This window comes from Ambystoma mexicanum, chromosome 4p, assembly GCF_040938575.1.
Source record: "Ambystoma mexicanum isolate Mex_15411 chromosome 4p, UKY_AmexF1_1, whole genome shotgun sequence".
Taxonomy (NCBI): Eukaryota; Metazoa; Chordata; class Amphibia; order Caudata; family Ambystomatidae; genus Ambystoma; species Ambystoma mexicanum.
The window spans coordinates 1,065,183,353-1,065,199,516 of record NC_090927.1 but is presented as its reverse complement, the minus strand read 5'-3'; the positions used below and the strand labels follow the sequence as shown (position 1 = coordinate 1,065,199,516).

Here is a 16,164-nt window from a genome sequence, read left to right as displayed (position 1 = left end):
TGGGACCAAGGAAAGACCCCAGGTCAAAAGATGTATTTGTTCTATATTGAGGGATTTAGAGTAAATATTCACAATGATATTATCAAACGTTTTGTCTTTGGCCTGAGATTTCATTTGTCCTCTCCATGTTTTCTTCCTAGATCTAAAAAAGAAGAAGACCTAGAGGCAGGTGAACTTGACAGAACCGTAGGTGTTAGTACCTGTGAAAGCGATCTACCAATTTCTATATTCGTACCTTCTCTTTCTTGTGTCCTTAGCTCCTGGCTACTATCAATGGTCCCTACTATTTGACTGTTTCCTGAATTGCTGTCAATACTCTGGTCAGTATTATCTTGATTTCTCTTCTGTCTATCTAGTGGTTTGATAATATTCCTGCCAATTATAGACAATATTGTGGAGGTGATCAAGAGTATTCTGTCTAAATGTACATATTTTAAGTTGCTCTATGTCCAGTCTATAGCCTTCAAGTTTTCAGGCCTGATCAGAAACGAGATCAGGCCCGTTTCAGTACTCTTAAACACAGACTCTGCAGTGAGCCAGTACTTAAGGTAACACATTCTAATAAAGAATGTATCCTGCAGACATATCATTCAAAGTTTGGCCTTGGGGCAGTCCTATCACAAATCTGTGATGGGATGGAACATCCAGTTCTCTAAATAAGTCGAAAGTTATTTCATAGTGAAAAGAATAATGGGACCATAGAGTTGGAAGCCCTTGCTATTATTTATTTATTTGTTTATTTGTGCCTTTATAACAGCACAAAAAGCCCTACGGCATCTAGGCACTAGTTACAGTTACAGACAGGTTGTAGGTTACATGGTTACAAAAGTATTTACATACTAAGGTTATAAGTTAAGAGGTAACATGACAGTTCCAAGGTAAAGAGTGGGAGAACAATGCCAATGTAGTACAATCATTAGGAGGTAAGTCTATAGGGCAAGGAACTTGGGTAAGAGCTCGAGACTAGATTGTATCAGTATGTTAATGTTGTAGGAATGACATATAAATGGGAATAGTGGAAAAGTATTGGCATACGCTGGTACAACCACCCTCTGCTCTATGGTGGTAGAGGCTACAACAGCTGTGTGAGGCATTAATAATACATATTAATAATACTAATAATAATATTCACATTATTCACAGGCGTAGTAAAGTGAGGTGTCATTATGACAGTTTTGTTACAGATATGTTATTACAAGCTGGTAAAGTCGTGCTCAGAGGTGCTGAGGACTACGTCAGCTGTGAAAGTTATAACGAGCAGGCATAGTACAAAAGGTTTTGTTACAGATACGTTTTTACAAGCTGGTAAAGCCACGCTCAGTAGTGCTGAGGCCTATCTCAGCGGAAAAAGTTATAATGAGCAGGCATAGCATAACGGTTTTGTTGCAGATACATTGTTATAGGCTAGAAGGGCCACGCTCAGCAGTGCTGAGGGTTACGTCGGCTGTGAAAGTTATGAGCAGGCATAGTATGACAGTTTAATTGCAGATACATTGTATTAAATGGGCTGTGGGACACCTGCAATATTATCTTACATTGTGACAGCTCACTCCCCCCTAACATGGCTTAGCCTCCACATAGACACAAACCGTCACATTATGTGCTTGTTTTTGGATTTGCAGCCATTCTGTTTCCGTGTTGAACCCAGAAAGGGAAGGGAACAGGGTAATGTGGATTTCTTGTCGCGATTTCCTATAGAGCCAAATGGGAACGCCAAGTTAAGAGTTAACATGACAGTTCCAAGGTAAGGAGTGGGAGAACAATGCCAATATAGTACAAGCATTAGGAGGTAAGTCTATAGGGCAAGGAACTTGGGTAAGAGCCCTGAGACTAGATTGTATAGGTATGTTAATGTTGTAGTTGCCCGCCATTATACACAACGCAGTCAATGGCCGCCGCCTAGGTCGACCCTCCGGCACCAGCAACAAGCCCAGGAGCACCCGAAGCCAGTGATTGGCTGCTCCTGCAATCACCCGCCCCTGCAGCTCACCGATAGGCGGCAGCCGAAGGGCGAGCCTAAGGGCCTGTCTGCGGCTGTCCGCGTCGGGCAGCAAGGAGCTGAGCAGCCTGGTCTCTTCTATAAATACTCTTCTGCACTATACTCCAGCGCAACTAATCCACTTATACTGACCCCGCCTCAGACTATTTGTGTACGGCCACCGCCACTATCCACACTCTACCCTGCACTTTTAAGTATGCCAACAGCCATTTGTTTATATGTACTGCTCTGCCTCCACACCCTTGGATGGACTATAGTCAACTGTTATACAGTATATTAAGAAACTACCCTTTGTACTGCATGCATTGTATTACACCACATATATGCCTTTTGTATGCACCACTATGCCACGCGGCCCACCAAGCCTACAGTAACGTGATGTTTGCATTTCTGTCAAACCTGCATGGCCAATCCGGCTTCCCAGTTGCCGCCCATGAATGCAACTTAATTATGTCACTCTGCAACTAGGTATGCCTCTCAGCCATTAAGACACTCTCAAATCTAGGTGTTGTGCCTCCCAGCCATTGCGATACTTTCAATCCTAGGTGTTGTGCATTTTCAGCCATTGTGATACTTTCAAACCTAGGTGCCGTGCATTTTAGCCATTGTGACACTCTTAAATTTAGGTGGTGTGCTTTTAGCCATTTGATACTCTCAACTCTAGGTGTTGTGCATTTTAGACATTGCGATATTCTCAAATCTAGGTGCTGTGATCTTAACCACTGTGTTACTCTCAATTCTAGATGTTGTGCATTTTAGACATTGCGATATTCTCAAATCTAGGTGCTGTGATCTTAACCACTGTGTTACTCTCAATTCTAGATATTGTGCATTTTAGACATTGTGTTACTCTCAAATTTAGATGCTGTGCTTTTAGCCATTGTGTTACTCTCAATTCTAGGTGTTTTGCATTTTAGACACTGCGATATTCTCAAATCTAGGTGCTGTAATCTTAGCCATTGTGTTACTCTCAATTCTAGATGTTGTGCATTTTAGACATTGCGATATTCTCAAATCCAGGTGCTGTGATTTTAGCCATTGTGGTACGCTTAAATCTAGGTGTTGTGCTTTTTTAGCCATTGTGATACTCTCAAATCTATGTGGATAGATCACCTTACCTTACCACAGGGAACATCCTCCCTGCATGACCACTACCCACCTAACTAAGTGTTAGCTCCGCATAATGTCTAGCCTATCTAGTTGCCACTTGCAAGCAGGTCAGCTACACAGAGGTCCCACTACATACACTCGGACCCTTCTCACCTATATCAACAGATATAGTTACCAAAACTCATGTCTACACTGACTCAAAATACCGAGCTCTGCTAGGACCATTAGCTTACACCTCCCGGCCTAGTTCCACGCACGATAGAAATAACAAACTACGTGCTAGACTTAACAAACTTCACGAGATACCTAGACGACTCCTCCCTCCTACAATACATGAGATGGATCGCCATAATGGTAAGGAATGCAACGCTTCCAGTATCACCCAAGCTTCAATGTACATACAAACATCTGAATCTAAGATAAAATCCAGTGTGAAAAGTACTCCTAATCTTACACATCCCAAAGAGGAAACAAAGGATCACTCCTACAAAGGAGCGCTTCTCAATGCCAGGTCATTAGTTGCGCATGCCCTTGATATAGCTGATCTAATCACTGAGGCGAACTTGGACTTTATTGCAATAACCGAAACCTGGCTACACAAGGCAGCAGGACCATCACTTATGCTAGCCGTCCCTGCCGGTTACACTATATGTAGGCAAGACCGAGAGGGCACCCGCGGAGGCGGAATTGCCATCATTTCCAAATCGAGTCTCCCGCTAAGACTAGCCCCTGCCCAAATTCTACAATCTAGTGAAGCCCTCACTGCAAAACTCTTCATAAACAATAATCAAACCCTAACCATTCACCTAATCTATAGACCTCCAGGTCCGTTTGGGACTTTCGAAGAGGATCTGCACAAGCTACTAACCTTCAATGCCAAAACCACCTCACAATTGCTGGTACTAGGGGATTTTAACCTAGGATTTAATGACCAAGCAGATGCGCACGCCGTGACCATAGCACACGCTATTAACTCCCTAGGATTCTCCCAAAAAGTCAACAACCCAACCCATACGAAAGGCAGAATACTAGAGTGGGTCGCTGACTCAAACTGTACAGCAGTTATCTCATCCATCTCGGCATTATCATGGACTGACCATTCACTAGTGTCCTTCTAACTCCTTACCTCCCGACCATCCTCTACAGTGGTCCCCATGGCACTTCCATGCCCAACAAGAAATAAAAAGAACATGACAATAGACAATGTCATACCCGCTATTCTTCCAACATTAAATGCACTGCCTGACAACCTAGACCCCAGCATACTAGTGCATGAGTATAACAAAATCATGACTGATACTATGGACAAAATTGCCCCACTTAAAATGCGTACAAGCAAACCTAAAGCCCATCTAAATAAATGGTTTACTCCTGAACTCATGGCCCTACGCCTCACCAAGAGAAAATATGAATCTAACTGGAAAATATGCCCAACTGCTGAGAACAAGGCCAACATCTATTTCCCGAAAATACAAAAATGCAGTTTGTCTGGCTAAGAGGAATTCATACAATCGTATCGCCAACTCTAATTCAAGCATGAAAGAACTCTTCTCCATACTGAAGGAACTTGAGTAACCCATTGCCATACCAGACACCTGTACCAAAGATCAGACCTGGTGCACAGATATCCAACATGCCCTAACCAACAAAATTAACACCCTCCAAAATAAAATTCAACTGAAAAAAGACTTGCTCAACCTTCCTACTCTGCCACCACCCAAGGCCACCAACAAGCCCCAGTCTAGCAAATTCTCTTTTACCAAAACCACTACACTAGAGATAGAAAAAATCATCCTCACCCTCAAACCATCGAATTGCAAAGGTGACATCTGCCCAGCACAGCTAATAAAAGACGCTGCCAGAGATTTATCACCGTTTATTTCCAAACTTGTCAACACATCCTTCGCCACAGGCATCATCCCAGCTAATTTAAAACAATCCTGGGTGCTCCCATTGCGCAAAAAGCAAACTCTTGACCCTCTCATCCCGACTAACTACCGTCCAATCACTACAGTTCCATTTCTGTTGAAAATCCTGGACAAAGTGGCCTATATACAGATTCAAAAATACCTTGAACTGCATAAACTACTTGGATCTAGACAATCTGGCTTCCGCCCACTACATGGAACGGAAACAGCCCTTATCGACCTAAAGACCCAAATAGACGTATTGAGAGATCAAGGCAAGACAGCCCTCCTCCTCCTTCTAGATCTCTCAGCTGCATTTGACCTTGTGGACCGCAAGGTCCTCTGCAGACACTTGGACTCTGCCGCTCACTTCTCCACCCAAGCTTTCAGTTGGATAGAATCCTTTCTGAGTGAGAGAACTATGAGAGTTTTTTCCCCATCGGCAGCAGCAGACCCTATACCCATCACCTGTGGAGTCCCTCAGGGATCCTGCGTCTCCCCGACTCTATACAACATATTCACCAAACCTCTGTTCGATGATCTGGACAATCTTGGTATCACCTACACCAACTATGCAGATGATACACAGATTCTCCTCCCACTTTCTGGGGATCATAGTAGGGACAGGGAGTTGGTGAATAGAGTGTACCTCATCATTCAGGCATGAATGGCTACTCATGGTCTCTGCCTGAATGATGAACAAGTTACTTCTTACCTTGTAACGTTCTTTCGATGGGATGTTCCTCCGATGTATTCCTTATCTTAGATATCTCTTTCCAGCTTTGCTGGCCTCGGAAACATTTTTCTCTAGGGGGCGCTGCGCGTCGACGTCCGCCGAGTCGATGTCCCTCGACAGCCGCCGTATCAACGTCGACGTCATCCTGCCTATAAAGTCCGCGCGCAGCGTCCGTTGCTCAGTTCCGTTTTGTAGCCCACAATTATTCTTTCTGGACTATACTAATCACCCTGAATAAGCGTAAGCTGCAACAACAAGGGAAGTAGTACTGCGGGGATGGATGGGAGGGTCGATAAGGAATACGTCGGAGGAACATCCCATCGAAAGAACGTTACAAGGTAAGAAGTAACTTGTTCTTCGAAGGGATTGTTTCCTCCGACGTATTCCTTATCTTAGATAGGCTCCCATAGCAGTATCCTGTTATTGGAGGTGGGAGTACTGACTTCATGCCTTTTTTATTGATGAATATAGTGCAATACTGCCCTTCCAAACCTAGTCTCTTCACTGGAGGAGGAATCCAAGTTGTAAAACCGTGTAAAGGTATGGACGGATGACCATGTGGCAGCCGCACATATGTCTCTAACCGGCACTCCTCTTTTGAGGGCCGATGAAGCTGCGATACCTCTGATCGAATGAGCCCTAAGGTTTTGAGGGGGCTCTTTTCCTGCCAGTTTATAACATTCCAAAATGGCTAGAATGATCCATCTGGAAATGGTCTGCTTAGTTATCAGTAACCCCAGGTTGTGACCTGCGTAGCCTACAAACAGCTGGTCTGCTTGTCTTATCCTAGCCAGTCTACTGATGTAAAAACTTAAAGCCCTTCTTGGGTCCAGCCTGTGTAACCTCTCTTCCTCTTTCCGCGGATGAGGAGGAGGATAGAAAGATGGAAGGGTAATCTTCTGAGTGATATGGAATTCAGAAACCACCTTTGGGAGGAAATTAGGCTTCACTTGCAGAACAACTTTGTCTTTGTGAAAGATTGTATGAGGGTGTTTACAAGAAAGAGCTTGTAACTCGCTCACCCTTCTAGCAGATGTAAGTGCTATTAATAAAACAGTTTTAAGGGTAAGAAATCTTAACAAACAAGAATGGAGTGGTTCGAAAGGTGTGCCCATCAGGAAAGTTAGGACTAAGTTTAAATCCCATAGGGGAACCTGGAATGGTCTTGGGGGATAAACGTTAGTTAACCCCTTTAGAAACTGTATTACCAAGGGTAACTTGAAATAGGATGGTTCTTCCGCAGTGCGCTTAAAGATGGATAGTGCTGCGAGATAGCCCTTGATAGTGCCAATTTGAAGGCCTGAATTCGCTAAATAGAGTAGGAAGGACTAAACCATTGGTGTACCACATGAAAAGGGGTCGATATTCTTTTCTCTACACCAGCTGCAAAATCTGTTCCAACGGCAGCGGTATAATGACTTTGTTGCTGGCCTCCTTGCCGAAAGCAACACCTCCATAACATCATCAGGGAGGTCCCAATCCTTGTACCTCAGCCTTTCAGAAGCCAAGCGTGAAGGTTGAGGGTTTTGATGTCTGGATGGAGAACCTGACCTCCCTTCTGTGAGAGTAGATTCTCTCTGAGTGGAAGTCGAATTGGAGGGCAGATGGACAAGTCTAGAAGGTCCGGGTACCACATTCTCCTGGCCCAATCCGGGGCAATTAGGATCATGGTTTTCCGGAATCTTCTCAACCTCCTGATCATTTGAGGAATGACAGGGACCGGTGTGAACGCGTACAGAAGTGGAAACTCCCAGTCCACTATAAACGCGTCTCCCAGAGCTCCTCTCGGGGGAAATTCCTTTGAACAGAACAGATCGCACTTCCTATTGACACTGGTGGCGAACAGATCCACCTGAGGGGTTCCCCAAAGGGCGAAGATCTCTTGAAGGACTTCCTGAGCTAGTTCCCACTCGTGGGAGACTGTGCTCTGCCTGCTCAGAGCGTCTGCTGTCAAATTCTTCTCTCCGGCTAGGTGAACTGCCGATAGAGAGATTCCTTCTTGGAATGCCCAAAACCAGAGCTGCATCGCCTCTCTGCACAGAGGTAGTGATCCTACGCCTCCTCTTTTGTTGCGGTAATGCATGGCCACTGTGTTGTCCGTCATTATCAGGACATTCTTTCCTTGTACAGATGGCAGGAACGCCTTCAGCGCAAGTCTGAGGGCCCTCAGCTCTAACAGGTTGATATGTAGTCTGGACTCGGATGGAGACCAACGACCGCTGATGGTCAAGTCGTTGGCGTGGGCTCCCCACCCCGTGAGTGAGGCATCCGTGACTACTGTTATCTCCGGCCAGGGTTGCCAAAACTGTTCTCCTTTCAGAATGTTCTCCTGACAGGCCCACCACTGAAGGTCTCGAGCCACCCTGTCGGGAACCTGAAGAAGATCTGTCATTCTTCCTGAGAATTGTGACCACTGAGTTCTCAGTGCCCACTGGAGGGATCTCATTCTCAGGCGAGCCTCTGGCACTAGGAAAATGCAGGATGCCATGAGGCCTAGCAACCTCAAAAAGTCGAAGGCTGGGAGACGTTGGGCATTTTGGAACTTGGTAACCATCTGTAGAATATCTTGAGCCCTCACCTCTGGTGGCGAGGCTTTTCCCAGGGAAGTGTCCAGGATCGCTCCGATGAACTGGAGTCTCTGCGATGGTAGCATTTGTGACTTCTATAAATTGAGGGAGAAGCCCAGTCTGTGAAGGGAGTGGCAAACGTGATTTAGCTGGATCTGAGCTTGTTCCGAAGATACAGCCCTGATCAACCAATCGTCCAGGTAGGGGTAGACGTGAATCCGTTCCCTCCTTAGACTTGCAGCCACTACCGACATTAACTTGGTGAAGACCCTCGGGCGGAGGTCAGCCCAAATGGCAGCACTCGAAATTGATAATGAAAGTTGCCAATTGCGAACCTCAGGTATTTCCTGTGTTTGAGATGGATAGGCACATGGAAATAAGCGTCCTGAAGGTCCAGAGATACCAACCAGTCCTGGAACTGAAGGGCCTGAAGGATCTGAGAAAGAGTTACCATCTTGAATTTGTCTTTCCTGAGGAATTTGTTCAATTCTTGCAAGTCCAAGATGGGTCTCAGTCTTCCGTCTTTCTTTGGAATGAGAAAGTAAGGGGAGTACCAGCCCTTGTTCCTCTCCGCTACAGGTACCGGTTCTATGGCACCTTTCTCTAGCAGGTCTAAAATTTCCTGCAAGAGGAGCGGATCTGGAGTTTTTTGAGGCTGATCCCCGGTGGATGACTCTGAGGTATGCGTAGGAGAGGCAGGCAGTAACCTTGGGCAACGGTTTCCAATGCCCAAGCATCTGATGTGATAGCCTGCCATTCTGCCAGATGTTGAGTTAACCTGCCTCCTACAGGTGTCTTGTGAGGGAAGTCCTCAGAGTGGTTTTGGGGCGGCTGATGCAGATGCCGATGGTAAAGAGGCACCTGCTGTTGCTGCGGCTTTTGAATATCTACCCCTTCCACCTTGGGTAGTTCTTCTTTGTCCCCTTTGAGCCGGTTGTCCTCTACCTCTTCCGAATGCGGAGTAGAAGCGAAAGGACTTGCCTCTCGCAGAGGATCCTGTGGAACGAAAAGGTGTCTGACGGATTGCAGCGCCTAGGGATTTTGCTGCTGCCTTTGATGTCTGCAGTTTTTCTAAACTGTCATCCACCTTTTTTCCAAACAAAGAAGAGCCTGGCTTGCACATCTGGGGCAAAACCAGACTTTCTCAACCAGGCAAAACTCCTGGTTGTTGTACTTGCTGCCATTGCTCTGCTGATACTGTCAGCCGAATCAATGCCCGTTTGGAGGGATTCGCACATAGCGTCTTTACCGTCCTGAATGATATTTAGGAACGCCTCCCTTTCTTCTCCCTCCGGGATGCAGTCAGCCGCTGTAGAAACACACTGCCAAAGTGTATGGCTGAATCTAGCAAGGGTGCAAGTAGCATTAATAGATTTTAACACCATGCTACATGCCGAAAAAACTTTCTTTGCCATAGCATCATATTTTTTATCGTCCCTGTCCTCTGGGACGGTAGGGTAAGCAGTCTTGATGTCAGTAGAAGATGCTACCTGTACCACCAGACTTTCTGGGGATGGATGTTTGGACAAAAACTCCGGATCTGCAGAAGATACCCTGTATTTTGCAGACAGTTTTTTAATTTACTGCCGGGACGACATCTGGGGGTTTCCCAGTTCGTCATGATTTTCCTTTGAAGAGCTTTATGAAAAGGCACTACAGGATCCTCCTGTGGACCTTTATCAAGAATATCCGTGAGGTCATCTTGTTGGAAAGCCTGTGAAGGTGTAGACCACCCCATAAATTCTGTGATCCTGGCCATTAAGGCTCTATAGGGGGTTTCAGCATGCTCCCCTGGGTCTGGCCTAGCGAACTCCACCTCAGGGGGAGTGTCTAACCCACTTGCCTCATGTAAGGAATCATGGAGTTCCTTTAACCTGCGTTCCTCTGAGGATAACTCCTCCTGAACTGGGGTTGCAGATACCTGCAACTCAAATGTCTCTTCTTGCTCAGATAGTTCTCCCTCTTCCATAATTGAGGACATAGTTCTCAATTGGTCTGAACTCACAAAGGGTGTGAAACCCATCTCCAAGGCCGAGGGTGCCAAACTTCTTGTAATCGGCCTCGAAAACGTCGATGTCGTCGACATCGAAGGCTTCGAACGTGGCGTCGAAAACAAAGGCAGAGGCCTCGAGGTCCTCGATAGAATTGGGATTCTGCTCGAGGATGTCGACAATCTCGACGCCACCGAAGACCTGGGGATAGCCACTTGGTGCGCCGCAACCGTGACTTTCCTTGGCGTCGACGCCGTTGTCGAAGATGCCGTCGAGTCGACAGACCCGTGTGTCGAAGGTCCCTTCGACAACGGCGTCGAAGACACCGACCTCGGCGTCGACGGATCCTTCGTCAACGGCGTCGACAGAACCTTCGAAGAAGGGTTCGAGGTCATAGCTTTACTCGAGGGTTCGTAACGCGCTCGAGAAGCTTCCTTCGCCGGGTACTGTGACACGCAGCGTTTTAGACCTTTGGTCTTTCGACCAGAGCATCGCTCTCGGCAGTCTTCGAGGGGGTCGAGGCCGCTTTCTCGAAGACGCTCATCACATTTTTGCGGAATTCCTCCCATTCAGCCCGGGAACTATGTTTCGTGGGGCAAGGGATTCTCTTAGGAGAAACAGAGGAAGAGGAGGACGAAGAAGGGGATCTTTGACGTCTCCTCTTCGAGTGCTTCGATCTCGAGGAGTGATGGGACCCGCTTCGAGACCTAGAGCGCGAATGGTGACGAGGAGACGAATGTCTCGACTTTGTCAAGGAAGAAGAAGCTTTTGAAGTCTTACCTTTTTCCAGCTTCCCCCTACGCTCCTTCAGGGCCTTAGCTGTCATGGACATACAGTCCTCGCACGCCGAACAATGGTGTTCAGCTCCCAAACACCACAGACAAACTCTGTGAGGGTCAGTCAGCGACATCTTTTTCCCACAGTCTCGGCATTTTTTAAAGCCGGACCGAGGGGTCGTCGATTCCGACGAGAAAGCCATCGAGTATGGATCGAATATCTTGAGGAAATTGGATTAATTCACTACGAAAACTGAGCAACGATATTCCGAAGCACTGAGTAACCGCAGAAAAACGGAACTGAGCAACGGACGCTGCGCGCTGCCTTTATAGGCAGGATGACGTCGACATCGATACGGCGGCTGTCGAGGGACACCGACTCGGCGGACGTCGACGCGCAGCGCCCTCTAGAGAAAAAATGTTCCGAGGCCAGCAAAGCTGGAAAGAGATATCTAAGATAAGGAATACGTCAGAGGACACAATCCCTTCGAAACGTTGTTACAAGCTGGTAAAGCCACGCTCAGCGGTGCCGAGGGCTATTTCAGCTGATAAAGTTATAATGAGCAGGCATAGTATAACGGTTTTATTGCAGATACATTGTTATAGGCTAGAAGAGCCACGCTCAGCAGTGCTGAGGGTTACGTCGGCTGTGAAAGTTATGAGCAGGCATAGTATGACAGTTTAATTGCAGATACATTGTATTAAATGGGCTATGGGATACCTGCAATATTATCTTACATTGTGACAGCTCACTCCCCCCTAACATGGCTTAGCCTCCACATAGACACAAACTGTCACATTATGTACTCGTTTTTGGATTTACAGCCATTCTGTTTTCATGTTGAACCCAGAAAGGGAAGAGAACAGGGCAATGTGGATTCTTGTCGCAATTTCTTATAGAGCCAAATGGGAAAGCCGGAACCCTAAGGGGAAGGGTATCTGACATTCCTTCAGATAGCATCACTTCTTCCCAGGAGAGAAACCCTTCCCATGAGGCTAGGGAGGTGAGGCTGCTAACCAATACTCCCCTTAGGGTGGTAACATGCAGGAGGATCTCATGGGGAGTGACTCCTCTCCTGGGGATAAGGACGCAATGGAAAGGCACCACCCTTCTTAAAACTCAACGTGTAGGCTGACGATAATGCCCAAACTGTATAAAAGTAAATTCACCTCTGAAACTATGTCTTATTGCGAAACATCGAACTCCTCGGATGACAAAAGCACTCAGATGACAAAGAGGTCAAAAATGCTACTTTTGAGCAGGACGGAAGCTAGAACAGCTGCTGTCAATTGGAAGACTGTTACGCTGGGGCCATCCCCGCTATTTAAACTGAACAGCAAAGACGGACTGCAGCGTTCTTCATCATTCACAGACTCATCAGTGAGTGGCCCGTGCAGTTATGGAAAGCTGGAAGCTGTTATGCAAACATAGGGAGAACCAGGCGACCGAGGAGGACGTATCGAAGCCTGGAAGGCTGACGCAGGGCTTCAGGAGACTGCAACAAGGCTTGTACCCAAGGATGAGAAAAGGAATATCGAGACGCCCAAGAATTGTCTTGCGAGCCGGTTAGGAACTGGTGCGATAAGCTTGCAGGGACTTAGATCTGGTGGCACAACCTGTAGTGGGTGGACTGTGCGGTCCAATAACAGTACAGAGATCGCTTATTGTATCATACAGCAGAACAGCGTAGGTTACTATCATGAGAGAACGAGAGACAATGTGGACGGTGTGATCTGTTACGGTGGGACCAAGGGGTCTGACAGCTACACTGAGTCAATCCACAATACCTTGAGGTGGAGAGAGGTGAGCCACGGAGGACACCTAAGGAAAGAATTTGAACTAAGAAGTGTGGATCCACGACCACTGGCGAAACCAGTCAAGAGTTCCCCTGGAGAAGGTAACGGGAACACGCACAAGTCCCGGATGGGTCTGGGAAGTTACAAGAACCTAAGTTGTAAAGAAGTAAAGAGAGCTTTAAAAAACATTTTCTGCTAGGGTGGCCTGTGAAATTCAACAATTGGGTGGACGGCAGCTCTCTAGAGACCACAGGTGTATAGCAGGAAAGTCATGTAGCCTAAACCTTTTAACATTATGCTCCCCAGCAATGCCTCCGCAGATACATTCCTAGAGAACAAAATATCCAACTTTACTGTGAAGCTGGGAAAACCCGTAAAAATGGAAGGAAAGTGAACTGTGGTACTCACAGAAGTTCAATACGTCAGTTTCATGGGAAATGTGTTCACAGCAGGGATGCCACATTTATCATAAATCGAACAAACCCCCTGAGGCTTTCACTGGGACGGTTCACTGAGGGGTAATCTCCAAATATACAGGATCTTGTCAGCGTCATCAACAAAAACATATCAACCATACCAGATATGGAGACTCAGTGTTATACCTAAGCCCGCAACAGAGGAACGTTTTTCTCAAGGGGCTAGACATACTGAGAACCGTGCAACATGTTGGAAGCAGAGAACTGTGGGGCAATACCAGAGTTGATATTACCAGGGAGTTTTACAGTTTACTGATTTACAGCAATTGACTCGAGTATCAAAGGGTGGGGGATAGCTATGCACCATTACTTAGAACCATGGAGATTAGAGGTAACAACAATGATATTGTGAACATTCAATACAGTAAACCCGATTACGTCCCTGTGGGTAAAAACCATTTCAATACCATCAACATTCAGATAAGAGATGATCAACAGCAGTTTGTATCATTTAAATACAGAAAAATCTGACTTTGGTTGCACTTCCAACAACTGCAGCTCAAAGACTAATAAAATGGAGTTGCAGTGGCTGTGGTGAAGAACTATGGGGACCCGAAGATTATGTAGAATATTAGGGGACCCAGGCCGGCTACAGCGATCAACCATACTTTAATGGGAGGCCTATAATATATACAGCAGTACACAGCGATATCTTTAGAAGTCTCTTTAGTCGTGCAATTCCCTTCTTACGCCGTGTCTTCGAATTAGCTAAACCACACAAAAAAATGGCTGCCACCTGCATTGCAAAAGATGTAATGGGGAGTGTGACAAGAGCAGTTGCCAATCATCTCACCAAGCAGAAAAAAGAGGGGCAGGATGGATTAGGCTTCGTTTATAGATCTCGCTTGAGTGTTAAGAGTAAGAGGTGCACATCACATCTATGCTGCCCTCCGAAACCCATCAAGGAAAGAAGCTCAAGAGCCCTGACTCAGACATCAAACTAATAAGAAACACACTGATCCTAAAATACACAGGCGGTGATGTCTTCTAAAGAACAATGTCCTTCTTACATGGTTCCTCCAGGGAGTGTGTGAAATCGGAGCTTGATCTCTTCAGCATACCACTGACCCAAACCATCATCAAGAACAGTTTAATTAGAGTTTCACAGCCAGCATTAAATCGTCGAAACCCCCTTTGTAGTGATTTTGCCAGTAGATGTCCATTGTAGGGTGGCATCTGTTGAATCGTATGCTCGTGATACATAGAACATTGTTACAATCACGTTTGTATGCCGGTGGTGGTATTTCCAAAAAACACAACACCTTTGGGAATATACTGGCTAGATGCTTGTTAATTAAAGCCAACATTAATTGCTGTACGCATCCAGTGGTGGGTTTCACATGAAACTGACAGTTTCATTTATTATTTCCTGCAAGTAAGCGCTAATACATGTACATTATCTATATTCTTAATCTTCATAGGTCAGTTTATGAGGCACCATGTACATTTCTCTGTTGTAATGGCTTAAATATACTTTATCCCTCCACTTGTGAACAGTTTTCTCAATTATACTTCTAACAGACAGGAGACATCCCCATCTAAACTGCTTCATTTCAAAAGGGGCTTAAATGCCACTTGTATAGCCCACAGGGTTTCAGACACGCATTGTTCCGCCCCTTTCCCAACTCTTAGCTAGGTTGACGATTACATTAGACACATCAATTTTCCAAGACGTTCAGGACTCAACATTTACCATATTCTACGTAACCATTTATATTTGTAGGGTATTTGCAAACATTCATGAGCCTCCTGCTGCGGTTCATCAATTTGATGCCAGTCGCACCATTTGTCAAAGTGCTGTTTTAAACATGTTTTCACCACTATCGCTGTGAACCTCTGAATTGCTAGGATATCAGTGCAGATCACAACAGTTGTGACCACATCATTTTTACCACTATTGGGCTCCATTATCGAGATACATTGCTTGCACAGTCTATTATGGCGATTCCACAGGTTTTCAATTTGATATGAGCAGCAAACACAGTAGATATTGACAGTGTCTGCTACAACTTGCCTCTTCTCATTGCTGTCCATTTTGTCAGCAAGAGGCTGTAGACAAAAACAGAAATGCAGGTGTCACCCCTAAAAAAGCCTGATCTATGGGCCTGGTAGGTTAACTATAATTATTTGGCTTCAAAAGGCTTTCAGTAGAATATAGCTCAGTCTTCCCAAAGCCTAGATTTTTACAACATTGAATAGCTCAATTCCCTGATAGATTTGAGAGAACGAAGTGTATGATTCTTCACATGAACAGGTTGTAATCACGAGCAAGAAAATATAAATATAAGAATTCATAGAGGACATGAGCACAAAGTTTCATGACACAGGTCAACACTTTAAATCACTTGGTCATCTATTGTGGATTGATTGACTATCTTTGTTGACAGTGCTTGGAAGATGTGTGGTAAATAATAATTTTCTGGAAACAGAAACATGTGATGCATGGGAGATAGATATGTTTAATAATGGGTGTCTCGGAATCTTGAAAGAATATAATGTGGCTGCTATGATTTGTAAGAATTGATTTTGCTTTTCACCTGATGATAGTGTGACTTTGTACAAACTTGGCACGTTTTCATTCATATTGCCTTAATGTGGTTATTAAATATATAGAGTGTTGAAGTTTACATTTTAAACAAAAACCCTATAATAAAATGATAATTAAAAAAGGGACTATCTAGTCCTGTGTTTTAGGTACCTCTGCTCTCCAGCAGTTGGATGAAAGTCTATCATGGTAAGTTGAAAGGCTCTAGGAACCAGCAAATCAACTGGGACACCTCATCTCCTTTAGCATTGTCTCTACTC

The 16,164-nt window shown here is 45.4% G+C and overlaps 1 protein-coding gene across 1 annotated transcript in view; it reads right to left on the bottom strand.

The window, feature by feature from the left end:
* LOC138453629 (amine sulfotransferase-like) overlaps positions 1-16,164 on the bottom strand; it is a 438,834-nt gene that overhangs the window by 144,587 nt on the left and 278,083 nt on the right. The gene's annotated exons all lie outside the window — the stretch shown is intronic.